Raw genomic sequence first — 16,863 nt, forward strand, 5'->3', positions numbered from 1 at the left:
AGTGGACAACACGTCCGTCTTACTCAGAGTGGTGGCCGAACGCTATTTTCGACGTTGTGCGTGCCACTTTAATTTTGGCCAACTACGATTCGATACAGAATGCAGAAAACCTGAAAGACACCCTCGCGGCCACATTGAGAGTAGTGTTTGTCTGCGGAATAATGAGAGTGCAAGGGTCTGTGGTATTGATATGGTTGTATGTAGCACTATTTGTCATCAGGGGGCGTAGCTCAGATGGTAGAGCGCTCGCTTAGCATGCGAGAGGTACTGGATCGATACCCAGCGCCTCCAGAATTTTTAACACACCAACATGTCCACACTGCCATGCAAGTGGAATAATTCACAGCCAGCGAATGTGTCAAGGCAGATACGAGCGAACGATTAGCAGCCACAATTGGCAAGCGTACTGTTACGCGCAAGAAGCACCCTCCTCCCACCGCTACACTGAATTTAGAAACAGTACAAGTCCTCCCTTAAGATTCTCAAACCTATGTCGGAAAGATCTGCCTTGCGCCGAGTTCACAAAAATCCCACTGCACATTCCCATTCTTTACGTGCAGTCGGCTGCTACTGGTGTTGCTAGTTGTGACTGCTGATGACAGATGCCGTAGCAATCAATTCATGGAGTGAGTTGTATGTTTTGCGATACTCTGTCTCTGACAAGCAAGCAGAGGTGACATAGGCGCGAACACGGGAAGGTTGCAGCCCCTCGCTGCCTGCAGACACCGAGCAGCCACACTAGTTGGGCGGCCTAAGCCGTAGGCGAAATGTGCTCACTCGCTTGGGCGCGACGTCAAGCTCTAAATAAGGCTGTCACTAGCGTGAGCGTTGCGTGAGCGTCGTGTAAAGTCGGAAAGTCGTCTGCATTGGTGAGTGCCATGTTTGGGGAGCGTTTCGTAGTTTGCGCAGTGCAATGGAGACGCGGAAACGTGTTGTGGCCCAGTCTTTTGCAGTTGGACGACAAGAGTGGTACACAGTAGTAAAGTGCGAGGCAGTGAGTTGGCATGAACAGTCGAGTGCACAATGGGGCTTCAGATGTGCGAACACGGGAAGGTTGCAGCCCCTCGCTGCCTGCAGACACCGAGCAGCCACACTAGGTGGGCGGCCTAAGCCGTAGGCGAAATGTGCTCACTCGCTTGGGCGCGACGTCAAGCTCTAAATAAGGCTGTCACTAGCGTGAGCGTTGCGTGAGCGTCGTGTAAAGTCGGAAAAGTCGTCTGCATTGGTGAGTGCCATGTTTGGGGAGCGTTTCGTAGTTTGCGCAGTGCAATGGAGACGCGGGAAACGTGTTGTGGCCCAGTCTTTTGCAGTTGGACGACAAGAGTGGTACACAGTAGTAAAGTGCGAGGCAGTGAGTTGGCATGAACTGTCGAGTGCACAATGGGGCTTCAGATGTGCGAACACGGGAAGGTTGCAGCCCCTCGCTGCCTGCAGACACCGAGCAGCCACACTAGGTGGGCGGCCTAAGCCGTAGGCGAAATGTGCTCACTCGCTTGGGCGCGACGTCAAGCTCTAAATAAGGCTGTCACTAGCGTGAGCGTTGCGTGAGCGCCGTGTAAAGTCGGAAAAGTCGTCTGCATTGGTGAGTGCCATGTTTGGGGAGCGTTTCGTAGTTTGCGCAGTGCAATGGAGACGCGGAAACGTGTTGTGGCCCAGTCTTTTGCAGTTGGACGACAAGAGTGGTACACAGTAGTAAAGTGCGAGGCAGTGAGTTGGCATGAACAGTCGAGTGCACAATGGGGCTTCAGATGTGCTTGTTACCTGAGGCGCGGTGTGATTGCCGACAAGGAGTGAAAACGGAGCAATTTGTGACTGTCCTTTCGAGAAATGGCTCTGAGCACTATGGGTCTCAACTGCTGTGGTCATCAGTCGACAGTCCTTTCAATTTAAGACGTTAAATACAGACGGAATTTGTAGTCGTAACACCAGAACATCGAAACTACTTGGAACTCATGTGTATATGAACGTGACCACGCCTTTGTACACTGGTCCCTTCACCCCTACAAACCAACCAACCATCAGGTCCGTGCACTTCAGAGTAGCAAAGAAAGGAAAACAGCGCAGCTCTGTTGCGCTTGGGGGCGTAGCTCAGATGGTAGAGCGTTCGCTTTGCATGTGAAAGGTCCCGGGTTCAAGCCCCGGCGCCTCCATGTTTTGTGGACAGTGCATGGTAAGTGTTGGTCGCGGCGAGCCTAAAGACACGCAAGATGTTGCAAAGCCAGCGTCACAGACTCATATGATGTATACTGACGTAAGGAGCGCTAGACGTAAATGTGAGGACCGGCTGTTGTCGAGGTGTCATCGACTGCAAATCTGTCTTAGGTATAACGGCCTAACCTCAATGAAGTCTAGAGAGTGGACAACACGTCCGTCTTACTCAGAGTGGTGGCCGAACGCTATTTTCGACGTTGTGCGTGCCACTTTAATTTTGGCCAACTACGATTCGATACAGAATGCAGAAAACCTGAAAGACACCCTCGCGGCCACATTGAGAGTAGTGTTTGTCTGCGGAATAATGAGAGTGCAAGGGTCTGTGGTATTGATATGGTTGTATGTAGCACTATTTGTCATCAGGGGGCGTAGCTCAGATGGTAGAGCGCTCGCTTAGCATGCGAGAGGTACTGGGATCGATACCCAGCGCCTCCAGAATTTTTAACACACCAACATGTCCACACTGCCATGCAAGTGGAATAATTCACAGCCAGCGAATGTGTCAAGGCAGATACGAGCGAACGATTAGCAGCCACAATTGGCAAGCGTACTGTTACGCGCAAGAAGCACCCTCCTCCCACCGCTACACTGAATTTAGAAACAGTACAAGTCCTCCCTTAAGATTCTCAAACCTATGTCGGAAAGATCTGCCTTGCGCCGAGTTCACAAAAATCCCACTGCACATTCCCATTCTTTACGTGCAGTCGGCTGCTACTGGTGTTGCTAGTTGTGACTGCTGATGACAGATGCCGTAGCAATCAATTCATGGAGTGAGTTGTATGTTTTGCGATACTCTGTCTCTGACAAGCAAGCAGAGGTGACATAGGCGCGAACACGGGAAGGTTGCAGCCCCTCGCTGCCTGCAGACACCGAGCAGCCACACTAGTTGGGCGGCCTAAGCCGTAGGCGAAATGTGCTCACTCGCTTGGGCGCGACGTCAAGCTCTAAATAAGGCTGTCACTAGCGTGAGCGTTGCGTGAGCGTCGTGTAAAGTCGGAAAAGTCGTCTGCATTGGTGAGTGCCATGTTTGGGGAGCGTTTCGTAGTTTGCGCAGTGCAATGGAGACGCGGAAACGTGTTGTGGCCCAGTCTTTTGCAGTTGGACGACAAGAGTGGTACACAGTAGTAAAGTGCGAGGCAGTGAGTTGGCATGAACAGTCGAGTGCACAATGGGGCTTCAGATGTGCTTGTTACCTGAGGCGCGGTGTGATTGCCGACAAGGAGTGAAAACGGAGCAATTTGTGACTGTCCTTTCGAGAAATGGCTCTGAGCACTATGGGTCTCAACTGCTGTGGTCATCAGTCGACAGTCCTTTCAATTTAAGACGTTAAATACAGACGGAATTTGTAGTCGTAACACCAGAACATCGAAACTACTTGGAACTCATGTGTATATGAACGTGACCACGCCTTTGTACACTGGTCCCTTCACCCCTACAAACCAACCAACCATCAGGTCCGTGCACTTCAGAGTAGCAAAGAAAGGAAAACAGCGCAGCTCTGTTGCGCTTGGGGGCGTAGCTCAGATGGTAGAGCGTTCGCTTTGCATGTGAAAGGTCCCGGGTTCAAGCCCCGGCGCCTCCATGTTTTGTGGACAGTGCATGGTAAGTGTTGGTCGCGGCGAGCCTAAAGACACGCAAGATGTTGCAAAGCCAGCGTCACAGACTCATATGATGTATACTGACGTAAGGAGCGCTAGACGTAAATGTGAGGACCGGCTGTTGTCGAGGTGTCATCGACTGCAAATCTGTCTTAGGTATAACGGCCTAACCTCAATGAAGTCTAGAGAGTGGACAACACGTCCGTCTTACTCAGAGTGGTGGCCGAACGCTATTTTCGACGTTGTGCGTGCCACTTTAATTTTGGCCAACTACGATTCGATACAGAATGCAGAAAACCTGAAAGACACCCTCGCGGCCACATTGAGAGTAGTGTTTGTCTGCGGAATAATGAGAGTGCAAGGGTCTGTGGTATTGATATGGTTGTATGTAGCACTATTTGTCATCAGGGGGCGTAGCTCAGATGGTAGAGCGCTCGCTTAGCATGCGAGAGGTACTGGGATCGATACCCAGCGCCTCCAGAATTTTTAACACACCAACATGTCCACACTGCCATGCAAGTGGAATAATTCACAGCCAGCGAATGTGTCAAGGCAGATACGAGCGAACGATTAGCAGCCACAATTGGCAAGCGTACTGTTACGCGCAAGAAGCACCCTCCTCCCACCGCTACACTGAATTTAGAAACAGTACAAGTCCTCCCTTAAGATTCTCAAACCTATGTCGGAAAGATCTGCCTTGCGCCGAGTTCACAAAAATCCCACTGCACATTCCCATTCTTTACGTGCAGTCGGCTGCTACTGGTGTTGCTAGTTGTGACTGCTGATGACAGATGCCGTAGCAATCAATTCATGGAGTGAGTTGTATGTTTTGCGATACTCTGTCTCTGACAAGCAAGCAGAGGTGACATAGGCGCGAACACGGGAAGGTTGCAGCCCCTCGCTGCCTGCAGACACCGAGCAGCCACACTAGTTGGGCGGCCTAAGCCGTAGGCGAAATGTGCTCACTCGCTTGGGCGCGACGTCAAGCTCTAAATAAGGCTGTCACTAGCGTGAGCGTTGCGTGAGCGTCGTGTAAAGTCGGAAAAGTCGTCTGCATTGGTGAGTGCCATGTTTGGGGAGCGTTTCGTAGTTTGCGCAGTGCAATGGAGACGCGGAAACGTGTTGTGGCCCAGTCTTTTGCAGTTGGACGACAAGAGTGGTACACAGTAGTAAAGTGCGAGGCAGTGAGTTGGCATGAACAGTCGAGTGCACAATGGGGCTTCAGATGTGCTTGTTACCTGAGGCGCGGTGTGATTGCCGACAAGGAGTGAAAACGGAGCAATTTGTGACTGTCCTTTCGAGAAATGGCTCTGAGCACTATGGGTCTCAACTGCTGTGGTCATCAGTCGACAGTCCTTTCAATTTAAGACGTTAAATACAGACGGAATTTGTAGTCGTAACACCAGAACATCGAAACTACTTGGAACTCATGTGTATATGAACGTGACCACGCCTTTGTACACTGGTCCCTTCACCCCTACAAACCAACCAACCATCAGGTCCGTGCACTTCAGAGTAGCAAAGAAAGGAAAACAGCGCAGCTCTGTTGCGCTTGGGGGCGTAGCTCAGATGGTAGAGCGTTCGCTTTGCATGTGAAAGGTCCCGGGTTCAAGCCCCGGCGCCTCCATGTTTTGTGGACAGTGCATGGTAAGTGTTGGTCGCGGCGAGCCTAAAGACACGCAAGATGTTGCAAAGCCAGCGTCACAGACTCATATGATGTATACTGACGTAAGGAGCGCTAGACGTAAATGTGAGGACCGGCTGTTGTCGAGGTGTCATCGACTGCAAATCTGTCTTAGGTATAACGGCCTAACCTCAATGAAGTCTAGAGAGTGGACAACACGTCCGTCTTACTCAGAGTGGTGGCCGAACGCTATTTTCGACGTTGTGCGTGCCACTTTAATTTTGGCCAACTACGATTCGATACAGAATGCAGAAAACCTGAAAGACACCCTCGCGGCCACATTGAGAGTAGTGTTTGTCTGCGGAATAATGAGAGTGCAAGGGTCTGTGGTATTGATATGGTTGTATGTAGCACTATTTGTCATCAGGGGGCGTAGCTCAGATGGTAGAGCGCTCGCTTAGCATGCGAGAGGTACTGGGATCGATACCCAGCGCCTCCAGAATTTTTAACACACCAACATGTCCACACTGCCATGCAAGTGGAATAATTCACAGCCAGCGAATGTGTCAAGGCAGATACGAGCGAACGATTAGCAGCCACAATTGGCAAGCGTACTGTTACGCGCAAGAAGCACCCTCCTCCCACCGCTACACTGAATTTAGAAACAGTACAAGTCCTCCCTTAAGATTCTCAAACCTATGTCGGAAAGATCTGCCTTGCGCCGAGTTCACAAAAATCCCACTGCACATTCCCATTCTTTACGTGCAGTCGGCTGCTACTGGTGTTGCTAGTTGTGACTGCTGATGACAGATGCCGTAGCAATCAATTCATGGAGTGAGTTGTATGTTTTGCGATACTCTGTCTCTGACAAGCAAGCAGAGGTGACATAGGCGCGAACACGGGAAGGTTGCAGCCCCTCGCTGCCTGCAGACACCGAGCAGCCACACTAGTTGGGCGGCCTAAGCCGTAGGCGAAATGTGCTCACTCGCTTGGGCGCGACGTCAAGCTCTAAATAAGGCTGTCACTAGCGTGAGCGTTGCGTGAGCGTCGTGTAAAGTCGGAAAAGTCGTCTGCATTGGTGAGTGCCATGTTTGGGGAGCGTTTCGTAGTTTGCGCAGTGCAATGGAGACGCGGAAACGTGTTGTGGCCCAGTCTTTTGCAGTTGGACGACAAGAGTGGTACACAGTAGTAAAGTGCGAGGCAGTGAGTTGGCATGAACAGTCGAGTGCACAATGGGGCTTCAGATGTGCGAACACGGGAAGGTTGCAGCCCCTCGCTGCCTGCAGACACCGAGCAGCCACACTAGGTGGGCGGCCTAAGCCGTAGGCGAAATGTGCTCACTCGCTTGGGCGCGACGTCAAGCTCTAAATAAGGCTGTCACTAGCGTGAGCGTTGCGTGAGCGTCGTGTAAAGTCGGAAAAGTCGTCTGCATTGGTGAGTGCCATGTTTGGGGAGCGTTTCGTAGTTTGCGCAGTGCAATGGAGACGCGGAAACGTGTTGTGGCCCAGTCTTTTGCAGTTGGACGACAAGAGTGGTACACAGTAGTAAAGTGCGAGGCAGTGAGTTGGCATGAACAGTCGAGTGCACAATGGGGCTTCAGATGTGCTTGTTACCTGAGGCGCGGTGTGATTGCCGACAAGGAGTGAAAACGGAGCAATTTGTGACTGTCCTTTCGAGAAATGGCTCTGAGCACTATGGGTCTCAACTGCTGTGGTCATCAGTCGACAGTCCTTTCAATTTAAGACGTTAAATACAGACGGAATTTGTAGTCGTAACACCAGAACATCGAAACTACTTGGAACTCATGTGTATATGAACGTGACCACGCCTTTGTACACTGGTCCCTTCACCCCTACAAACCAACCAACCATCAGGTCCGTGCACTTCAGAGTAGCAAAGAAAGGAAAACAGCGCAGCTCTGTTGCGCTTGGGGGCGTAGCTCAGTTGGTAGAGCGTTCGCTTTGCATGTGAAAGGTCCCGGGTTCAAGCCCCGGCGCCTCCATGTTTTGTGGACAGTGCATGGTAAGTGTTGGTCGCGGCGAGCCTAAAGACACGCAAGATGTTGCAAAGCCAGCGTCACAGACTCATATGATGTATACTGACGTAAGGAGCGCTAGACGTAAATGTGAGGACCGGCTGTTGTCGAGGTGTCATCGACTGCAAATCTGTCTTAGGTATAACGGCCTAACCTCAATGAAGTCTAGAGAGTGGACAACACGTCCGTCTTACTCAGAGTGGTGGCCGAACGCTATTTTCGACGTTGTGCGTGCCACTTTAATTTTGGCCAACTACGATTCGATACAGAATGCAGAAAACCTGAAAGACACCCTCGCGGCCACATTGAGAGTAGTGTTTGTCTGCGGAATAATGAGAGTGCAAGGGTCTGTGGTATTGATATGGTTGTATGTAGCACTATTTGTCATCAGGGGGCGTAGCTCAGATGGTAGAGCGCTCGCTTAGCATGCGAGAGGTACTGGGATCGATACCCAGCGCCTCCAGAATTTTTAACACACCAACATGTCCACACTGCCATGCAAGTGGAATAATTCACAGCCAGCGAATGTGTCAAGGCAGATACGAGCGAACGATTAGCAGCCACAATTGGCAAGCGTACTGTTACGCGCAAGAAGCACCCTCCTCCCACCGCTACACTGAATTTAGAAACAGTACAAGTCCTCCCTTAAGATTCTCAAACCTATGTCGGAAAGATCTGCCTTGCGCCGAGTTCACAAAAATCCCACTGCACATTCCCATTCTTTACGTGCAGTCGGCTGCTACTGGTGTTGCTAGTTGTGACTGCTGATGACAGATGCCGTAGCAATCAATTCATGGAGTGAGTTGTATGTTTTGCGATACTCTGTCTCTGACAAGCAAGCAGAGGTGACATAGGCGCGAACACGGGAAGGTTGCAGCCCCTCGCTGCCTGCAGACACCGAGCAGCCACACTAGTTGGGCGGCCTAAGCCGTAGGCGAAATGTGCTCACTCGCTTGGGCGCGACGTCAAGCTCTAAATAAGGCTGTCACTAGCGTGAGCGTTGCGTGAGCGTCGTGTAAAGTCGGAAAAGTCGTCTGCATTGGTGAGTGCCATGTTTGGGGAGCGTTTCGTAGTTTGCGCAGTGCAATGGAGACGCGGAAACGTGTTGTGGCCCAGTCTTTTGCAGTTGGACGACAAGAGTGGTACACAGTAGTAAAGTGCGAGGCAGTGAGTTGGCATGAACAGTCGAGTGCACAATGGGGCTTCAGATGTGCGAACACGGGAAGGTTGCAGCCCCTCGCTGCCTGCAGACACCGAGCAGCCACACTAGGTGGGCGGCCTAAGCCGTAGGCGAAATGTGCTCACTCGCTTGGGCGCGACGTCAAGCTCTAAATAAGGCTGTCACTAGCGTGAGCGTTGCGTGAGCGTCGTGTAAAGTCGGAAAAGTCGTCTGCATTGGTGAGTGCCATGTTTGGGGAGCGTTTCGTAGTTTGCGCAGTGCAATGGAGACGCGGAAACGTGTTGTGGCCCAGTCTTTTGCAGTTGGACGACAAGAGTGGTACACAGTAGTAAAGTGCGAGGCAGTGAGTTGGCATGAACAGTCGAGTGCACAATGGGGCTTCAGATGTGCTTGTTACCTGAGGCGCGGTGTGATTGCCGACAAGGAGTGAAAACGGAGCAATTTGTGACTGTCCTTTCGAGAAATGGCTCTGAGCACTATGGGTCTCAACTGCTGTGGTCATCAGTCGACAGTCCTTTCAATTTAAGACGTTAAATACAGACGGAATTTGTAGTCGTAACACCAGAACATCGAAACTACTTGGAACTCATGTGTATATGAACGTGACCACGCCTTTGTACACTGGTCCCTTCACCCCTACAAACCAACCAACCATCAGGTCCGTGCACTTCAGAGTAGCAAAGAAAGGAAAACAGCGCAGCTCTGTTGCGCTTGGGGGCGTAGCTCAGTTGGTAGAGCGTTCGCTTTGCATGTGAAAGGTCCCGGGTTCAAGCCCCGGCGCCTCCATGTTTTGTGGACAGTGCATGGTAAGTGTTGGTCGCGGCGAGCCTAAAGACACGCAAGATGTTGCAAAGCCAGCGTCACAGACTCATATGATGTATACTGACGTAAGGAGCGCTAGACGTAAATGTGAGGACCGGCTGTTGTCGAGGTGTCATCGACTGCAAATCTGTCTTAGGTATAACGGCCTAACCTCAATGAAGTCTAGAGAGTGGACAACACGTCCGTCTTACTCAGAGTGGTGGCCGAACGCTATTTTCGACGTTGTGCGTGCCACTTTAATTTTGGCCAACTACGATTCGATACAGAATGCAGAAAACCTGAAAGACACCCTCGCGGCCACATTGAGAGTAGTGTTTGTCTGCGGAATAATGAGAGTGCAAGGGTCTGTGGTATTGATATGGTTGTATGTAGCACTATTTGTCATCAGGGGGCGTAGCTCAGATGATAGAGCGCTCGCTTAGCATGCGAGAGGTACTGGGATCGATACCCAGCGCCTCCAGAATTTTTAACACACCAACATGTCCACACTGCCATGCAAGTGGAATAATTCACAGCCAGCGAATGTGTCAAGGCAGATACGAGCGAACGATTAGCAGCCACAATTGGCAAGCGTACTGTTACGCGCAAGAAGCACCCTCCTCCCACCGCTACACTGAATTTAGAAACAGTACAAGTCCTCCCTTAAGATTCTCAAACCTATGTCGGAAAGATCTGCCTTGCGCCGAGTTCACAAAAATCCCACTGCACATTCCCATTCTTTACGCGCAGTCGGCTGCTACTGGTGTTGCTAGTTGTGACTGCTGATGACAGATGCCGTAGCAATCAATTCATGGAGTGAGTTGTATGTTTTGCGATACTCTGTCTCTGACAAGCAAGCAGAGGTGACATAGGCGCGAACACGGGAAGGTTGCAGCCCCTCGCTGCCTGCAGACACCGAGCAGCCACACTAGTTGGGCGGCCTAAGCCGTAGGCGAAATGTGCTCACTCGCTTGGGCGCGACGTCAAGCTCTAAATAAGGCTGTCACTAGCGTGAGCGTTGCGTGAGCGTCGTGTAAAGTCGGAAAAGTCGTCTGCATTGGTGAGTGCCATGTTTGGGGAGCGTTTCGTAGTTTGCGCAGTGCAATGGAGACGCGGAAACGTGTTGTGGCCCAGTCTTTTGCAGTTGGACGACAAGAGTGGTACACAGTAGTAAAGTGCGAGGCAGTGAGTTGGCATGAACAGTCGAGTGCACAATGGGGCTTCAGATGTGCGAACACGGGAAGGTTGCAGCCCCTCGCTGCCTGCAGACACCGAGCAGCCACACTAGGTGGGCGGCCTAAGCCGTAGGCGAAATGTGCTCACTCGCTTGGGCGCGACGTCAAGCTCTAAATAAGGCTGTCACTAGCGTGAGCGTTGCGTGAGCGTCGTGTAAAGTCGGAAAAGTCGTCTGCATTGGTGAGTGCCATGTTTGGGGAGCGTTTCGTAGTTTGCGCAGTGCAATGGAGACGCGGAAACGTGTTGTGGCCCAGTCTTTTGCAGTTGGACGACAAGAGTGGTACACAGTAGTAAAGTGCGAGGCAGTGAGTTGGCATGAACAGTCGAGTGCACAATGGGGCTTCAGATGTGCTTGTTACCTGAGGCGCGGTGTGATTGCCGACAAGGAGTGAAAACGGAGCAATTTGTGACTGTCCTTTCGAGAAATGGCTCTGAGCACTATGGGTCTCAACTGCTGTGGTCATCAGTCGACAGTCCTTTCAATTTAAGACGTTAAATACAGACGGAATTTGTAGTCGTAACACCAGAACATCGAAACTACTTGGAACTCATGTGTATATGAACGTGACCACGCCTTTGTACACTGGTCCCTTCACCCCTACAAACCAACCAACCATCAGGTCCGTGCACTTCAGAGTAGCAAAGAAAGGAAAACAGCGCAGCTCTGTTGCGCTTGGGGGCGTAGCTCAGTTGGTAGAGCGTTCGCTTTGCATGTGAAAGGTCCCGGGTTCAAGCCCCGGCGCCTCCATGTTTTGTGGACAGTGCATGGTAAGTGTTGGTCGCGGCGAGCCTAAAGACACGCAAGATGTTGCAAAGCCAGCGTCACAGACTCATATGATGTATACTGACGTAAGGAGCGCTAGACGTAAATGTGAGGACCGGCTGTTGTCGAGGTGTCATCGACTGCAAATCTGTCTTAGGTATAACGGCCTAACCTCAATGAAGTCTAGAGAGTGGACAACACGTCCGTCTTACTCAGAGTGGTGGCCGAACGCTATTTTCGACGTTGTGCGTGCCACTTTAATTTTGGCCAACTACGATTCGATACAGAATGCAGAAAACCTGAAAGACACCCTCGCGGCCACATTGAGAGTAGTGTTTGTCTGCGGAATAATGAGAGTGCAAGGGTCTGTGGTATTGATATGGTTGTATGTAGCACTATTTGTCATCAGGGGGCGTAGCTCAGATGATAGAGCGCTCGCTTAGCATGCGAGAGGTACTGGGATCGATACCCAGCGCCTCCAGAATTTTTAACACACCAACATGTCCACACTGCCATGCAAGTGGAATAATTCACAGCCAGCGAATGTGTCAAGGCAGATACGAGCGAACGATTAGCAGCCACAATTGGCAAGCGTACTGTTACGCGCAAGAAGCACCCTCCTCCCACCGCTACACTGAATTTAGAAACAGTACAAGTCCTCCCTTAAGATTCTCAAACCTATGTCGGAAAGATCTGCCTTGCGCCGAGTTCACAAAAATCCCACTGCACATTCCCATTCTTTACGCGCAGTCGGCTGCTACTGGTGTTGCTAGTTGTGACTGCTGATGACAGATGCCGTAGCAATCAATTCATGGAGTGAGTTGTATGTTTTGCGATACTCTGTCTCTGACAAGCAAGCAGAGGTGACATAGGCGCGAACACGGGAAGGTTGCAGCCCCTCGCTGCCTGCAGACACCGAGCAGCCACACTAGGTGGGCGGCCTAAGCCGTAGGCGAAATGTGCTCACTCGCTTGGGCGCGACGTCAAGCTCTAAATAAGGCTGTCACTAGCGTGAGCGTTGCGTGAGCGTCGTGTAAAGTCGGAAAAGTCGTCTGCATTGGTGAGTGCCATGTTTGGGGAGCGTTTCGTAGTTTGCGCAGTGCAATGGAGACGCGGAAACGTGTTGTGGCCCAGTCTTTTGCAGTTGGACGACAAGAGTGGTACACAGTAGTAAAGTGCGAGGCAGTGAGTTGGCATGAACAGTCGAGTGCACAATGGGGCTTCAGATGTGCTTGTTACCTGAGGCGCGGTGTGATTGCCGACAAGGAGTGAAAACGGAGCAATTTGTGACTGTCCTTTCGAGAAATGGCTCTGAGCACTATGGGTCTCAACTGCTGTGGTCATCAGTCGACAGTCCTTTCAATTTAAGACGTTAAATACAGACGGAATTTGTAGTCGTAACACCAGAACATCGAAACTACTTGGAACTCATGTGTATATGAACGTGACCACGCCTTTGTACACTGGTCCCTTCACCCCTACAAACCAACCAACCATCAGGTCCGTGCACTTCAGAGTAGCAAAGAAAGGAAAACAGCGCAGCTCTGTTGCGCTTGGGGGCGTAGCTCAGTTGGTAGAGCGTTCGCTTTGCATGTGAAAGGTCCCGGGTTTAAGCCCCGGCGCCTCCATGTTTTGTGGACAGTGCATGGTAAGTGTTGGTCGCGGCGAGCCAAAGACACGCAAGATGTTGCAAAGCCAGCGTCACAGACTCATATGATGTATACTGACGTAAGGAGCGCTAGACGTAAATGTGAGGACCGGCTGTTGTCGAGGTGTCATCGACTGCAAATCTGTCTTAGGTATAACGGCCTAACCTCAATGAAGTCTAGAGAGTGGACAACACGTCCGTCTTACTCAGAGTGGTGGCCGAACGCTATTTTCGACGTTGTGCGTGCCACTTTAATTTTGGCCAACTACGATTCGATACAGAATGCAGAAAACCTGAAAGACACCCTCGCGGCCACATTGAGAGTAGTGTTTGTCTGCGGAATAATGAGAGTGCAAGGGTCTGTGGTATTGATATGGTTGTATGTAGCACTATTTGTCATCAGGGGGCGTAGCTCAGATGATAGAGCGCTCGCTTAGCATGCGAGAGGTACTGGGATCGATACCCAGCGCCTCCAGAATTTTTAACACACCAACATGTCCACACTGCCATGCAAGTGGAATAATTCACAGCCAGCGAATGTGTCAAGGCAGATACGAGCGAACGATTAGCAGCCACAATTGGCAAGCGTACTGTTACGCGCAAGAAGCACCCTCCTCCCACCGCTACACTGAATTTAGAAACAGTACAAGTCCTCCCTTAAGATTCTCAAACCTATGTCGGAAAGATCTGCCTTGCGCCGAGTTCACAAAAATCCCACTGCACATTCCCATTCTTTACGCGCAGTCGGCTGCTACTGGTGTTGCTAGTTGTGACTGCTGATGACAGATGCCGTAGCAATCAATTCATGGAGTGAGTTGTATGTTTTGCGATACTCTGTCTCTGACAAGCAAGCAGAGGTGACATAGGCGCGAACACGGGAAGGTTGCAGCCCCTCGCTGCCTGCAGACACCGAGCAGCCACACTAGGTGGGCGGCCTAAGCCGTAGGCGAAATGTGCTCACTCGCTTGGGCGCGACGTCAAGCTCTAAATAAGGCTGTCACTAGCGTGAGCGTTGCGTGAGCGTCGTGTAAAGTCGGAAAAGTCGTCTGCATTGGTGAGTGCCATGTTTGGGGAGCGTTTCGTAGTTTGCGCAGTGCAATGGAGACGCGGAAACGTGTTGTGGCCCAGTCTTTTGCAGTTGGACGACAAGAGTGGTACACAGTAGTAAAGTGCGAGGCAGTGAGTTGGCATGAACAGTCGAGTGCACAATGGGGCTTCAGATGTGCGAACACGGGAAGGTTGCAGCCCCTCGCTGCCTGCAGACACCGAGCAGCCACACTAGGTGGGCGGCCTAAGCCGTAGGCGAAATGTGCTCACTCGCTTGGGCGCGACGTCAAGCTCTAAATAAGGCTGTCACTAGCGTGAGCGTTGCGTGAGCGTCGTGTAAAGTCGGAAAAGTCGTCTGCATTGGTGAGTGCCATGTTTGGGGAGCGTTTCGTAGTTTGCGCAGTGCAATGGAGACGCGGAAACGTGTTGTGGCCCAGTCTTTTGCAGTTGGACGACAAGAGTGGTACACAGTAGTAAAGTGCGAGGCAGTGAGTTGGCATGAACAGTCGAGTGCACAATGGGGCTTCAGATGTGCTTGTTACCTGAGGCGCGGTGTGATTGCCGACAAGGAGTGAAAACGGAGCAATTTGTGACTGTCCTTTCGAGAAATGGCTCTGAGCACTATGGGTCTCAACTGCTGTGGTCATCAGTCGACAGTCCTTTCAATTTAAGACGTTAAATACAGACGGAATTTGTAGTCGTAACACCAGAACATCGAAACTACTTGGAACTCATGTGTATATGAACGTGACCACGCCTTTGTACACTGGTCCCTTCACCCCTACAAACCAACCAACCATCAGGTCCGTGCACTTCAGAGTAGCAAAGAAAGGAAAACAGCGCAGCTCTGTTGCGCTTGGGGGCGTAGCTCAGTTGGTAGAGCGTTCGCTTTGCATGTGAAAGGTCCCGGGTTTAAGCCCCGGCGCCTCCATGTTTTGTGGACAGTGCATGGTAAGTGTTGGTCGCGGCGAGCCAAAGACACGCAAGATGTTGCAAAGCCAGCGTCACAGACTCATATGATGTATACTGACGTAAGGAGCGCTAGACGTAAATGTGAGGACCGGCTGTTGTCGAGGTGTCATCGACTGCAAATCTGTCTTAGGTATAACGGCCTAACCTCAATGAAGTCTAGAGAGTGGACAACACGTCCGTCTTACTCAGAGTGGTGGCCGAACGCTATTTTCGACGTTGTGCGTGCCACTTTAATTTTGGCCAACTACGATTCGATACAGAATGCAGAAAACCTGAAAGACACCCTCGCGGCCACATTGAGAGTAGTGTTTGTCTGCGGAATAATGAGAGTGCAAGGGTCTGTGGTATTGATATGGTTGTATGTAGCACTATTTGTCATCAGGGGGCGTAGCTCAGATGATAGAGCGCTCGCTTAGCATGCGAGAGGTACTGGGATCGATACCCAGCGCCTCCAGAATTTTTAACACACCAACATGTCCACACTGCCATGCAAGTGGAATAATTCACAGCCAGCGAATGTGTCAAGGCAGATACGAGCGAACGATTAGCAGCCACAATTGGCAAGCGTACTGTTACGCGCAAGAAGCACCCTCCTCCCACCGCTACACTGAATTTAGAAACAGTACAAGTCCTCCCTTAAGATTCTCAAACCTATGTCGGAAAGATCTGCCTTGCGCCGAGTTCACAAAAATCCCACTGCACATTCCCATTCTTTACGCGCAGTCGGCTGCTACTGGTGTTGCTAGTTGTGACTGCTGATGACAGATGCCGTAGCAATCAATTCATGGAGTGAGTTGTATGTTTTGCGATACTCTGTCTCTGACAAGCAAGCAGAGGTGACATAGGCGCGAACACGGGAAGGTTGCAGCCCCTCGCTGCCTGCAGACACCGAGCAGCCACACTAGGTGGGCGGCCTAAGCCGTAGGCGAAATGTGCTCACTCGCTTGGGCGCGACGTCAAGCTCTAAATAAGGCTGTCACTAGCGTGAGCGTTGCGTGAGCGTCGTGTAAAGTCGGAAAAGTCGTCTGCATTGGTGAGTGCCATGTTTGGGGAGCGTTTCGTAGTTTGCGCAGTGCAATGGAGACGCGGAAACGTGTTGTGGCCCAGTCTTTTGCAGTTGGACGACAAGAGTGGTACACAGTAGTAAAGTGCGAGGCAGTGAGTTGGCATGAACAGTCGAGTGCACAATGGGGCTTCAGATGTGCGAACACGGGAAGGTTGCAGCCCCTCGCTGCCTGCAGACACCGAGCAGCCACACTAGGTGGGCGGCCTAAGCCGTAGGCGAAATGTGCTCACTCGCTTGGGCGCGACGTCAAGCTCTAAATAAGGCTGTCACTAGCGTGAGCGTTGCGTGAGCGTCGTGTAAAGTCGGAAAAGTCGTCTGCATTGGTGAGTGCCATGTTTGGGGACCGTTTCGTAGTTTGCGCAGTGCAATGGAGACGCGGAAACGTGTTGTGGCCCAGTCTTTTGCAGTTGGACGACAAGAGTGGTACACAGTAGTAAAGTGCGAGGCAGTGAGTTGGCATGAACAGTCGAGTGCACAATGGGGCTTCAGATGTGCTTGTTACCTGAGGCGCGGTGTGATTGCCGACAAGGAGTGAAAACGGAGCAATTTGTGACTGTCCTTTCGAGAAATGGCTCTGAGCACTATGGGTCTCAACTGCTGTGGTCATCAGTCGACAGTCCTTTCAATTTAAGACGTTAAATACAGACGGAATTTGTAGTCGTAACACCAGAACATCGAAACT

At 51.3% G+C, this 16,863-nt stretch overlaps 16 non-coding genes across 16 annotated transcripts; all 16 read left to right on the top strand.

The window, feature by feature from the left end:
• The first annotated feature begins 2,077 nt into the window (after positions 1-2,077).
• Trnaa-ugc (transfer RNA alanine (anticodon UGC)) lies at positions 2,078-2,150 on the top strand. Its single transcript has one exon. It is a non-coding gene; the product is annotated as a tRNA-Ala (tRNA).
• A 423-nt stretch (positions 2,151-2,573) lies between these two features.
• Positions 2,574-2,646, top strand: Trnaa-agc (transfer RNA alanine (anticodon AGC)). The gene has a single exon. It is a non-coding gene; the product is annotated as a tRNA-Ala (tRNA).
• Positions 2,647-3,720: 1,074 nt separating this feature from the next.
• On the top strand, positions 3,721-3,793 carry Trnaa-ugc (transfer RNA alanine (anticodon UGC)). The gene has a single exon. It is a non-coding gene; the product is annotated as a tRNA-Ala (tRNA).
• A 423-nt stretch (positions 3,794-4,216) lies between these two features.
• Trnaa-agc (transfer RNA alanine (anticodon AGC)) lies at positions 4,217-4,289 on the top strand. The gene has a single exon. It is a non-coding gene; the product is annotated as a tRNA-Ala (tRNA).
• Positions 4,290-5,363: 1,074 nt separating this feature from the next.
• On the top strand, positions 5,364-5,436 carry Trnaa-ugc (transfer RNA alanine (anticodon UGC)). The gene has a single exon. It is a non-coding gene; the product is annotated as a tRNA-Ala (tRNA).
• Positions 5,437-5,859: 423 nt separating this feature from the next.
• On the top strand, positions 5,860-5,932 carry Trnaa-agc (transfer RNA alanine (anticodon AGC)). The gene has a single exon. It is a non-coding gene; the product is annotated as a tRNA-Ala (tRNA).
• Positions 5,933-7,362: 1,430 nt separating this feature from the next.
• Trnaa-ugc (transfer RNA alanine (anticodon UGC)) lies at positions 7,363-7,435 on the top strand. Its single transcript has one exon. It is a non-coding gene; the product is annotated as a tRNA-Ala (tRNA).
• A 423-nt stretch (positions 7,436-7,858) lies between these two features.
• On the top strand, positions 7,859-7,931 carry Trnaa-agc (transfer RNA alanine (anticodon AGC)). The gene has a single exon. It is a non-coding gene; the product is annotated as a tRNA-Ala (tRNA).
• Positions 7,932-9,361: 1,430 nt separating this feature from the next.
• Trnaa-ugc (transfer RNA alanine (anticodon UGC)) lies at positions 9,362-9,434 on the top strand. Its single transcript has one exon. It is a non-coding gene; the product is annotated as a tRNA-Ala (tRNA).
• A 423-nt stretch (positions 9,435-9,857) lies between these two features.
• Trnaa-agc (transfer RNA alanine (anticodon AGC)) lies at positions 9,858-9,930 on the top strand. The gene has a single exon. It is a non-coding gene; the product is annotated as a tRNA-Ala (tRNA).
• A 1,430-nt stretch (positions 9,931-11,360) lies between these two features.
• Trnaa-ugc (transfer RNA alanine (anticodon UGC)) lies at positions 11,361-11,433 on the top strand. Its single transcript has one exon. It is a non-coding gene; the product is annotated as a tRNA-Ala (tRNA).
• A 423-nt stretch (positions 11,434-11,856) lies between these two features.
• Trnaa-agc (transfer RNA alanine (anticodon AGC)) lies at positions 11,857-11,929 on the top strand. The gene has a single exon. It is a non-coding gene; the product is annotated as a tRNA-Ala (tRNA).
• Positions 11,930-13,003: 1,074 nt separating this feature from the next.
• Positions 13,004-13,076, top strand: Trnaa-ugc (transfer RNA alanine (anticodon UGC)). The gene has a single exon. It is a non-coding gene; the product is annotated as a tRNA-Ala (tRNA).
• Positions 13,077-13,498: 422 nt separating this feature from the next.
• On the top strand, positions 13,499-13,571 carry Trnaa-agc (transfer RNA alanine (anticodon AGC)). Its single transcript has one exon. It is a non-coding gene; the product is annotated as a tRNA-Ala (tRNA).
• A 1,430-nt stretch (positions 13,572-15,001) lies between these two features.
• Positions 15,002-15,074, top strand: Trnaa-ugc (transfer RNA alanine (anticodon UGC)). Its single transcript has one exon. It is a non-coding gene; the product is annotated as a tRNA-Ala (tRNA).
• Positions 15,075-15,496: 422 nt separating this feature from the next.
• Trnaa-agc (transfer RNA alanine (anticodon AGC)) lies at positions 15,497-15,569 on the top strand. Its single transcript has one exon. It is a non-coding gene; the product is annotated as a tRNA-Ala (tRNA).
• Positions 15,570-16,863: the final 1,294 nt, after the last annotated feature.

This window comes from Schistocerca cancellata, unplaced genomic scaffold (genome assembly GCF_023864275.1).
Source record: "Schistocerca cancellata isolate TAMUIC-IGC-003103 unplaced genomic scaffold, iqSchCanc2.1 HiC_scaffold_290, whole genome shotgun sequence".
Taxonomy (NCBI): Eukaryota; Metazoa; Arthropoda; class Insecta; order Orthoptera; family Acrididae; genus Schistocerca; species Schistocerca cancellata.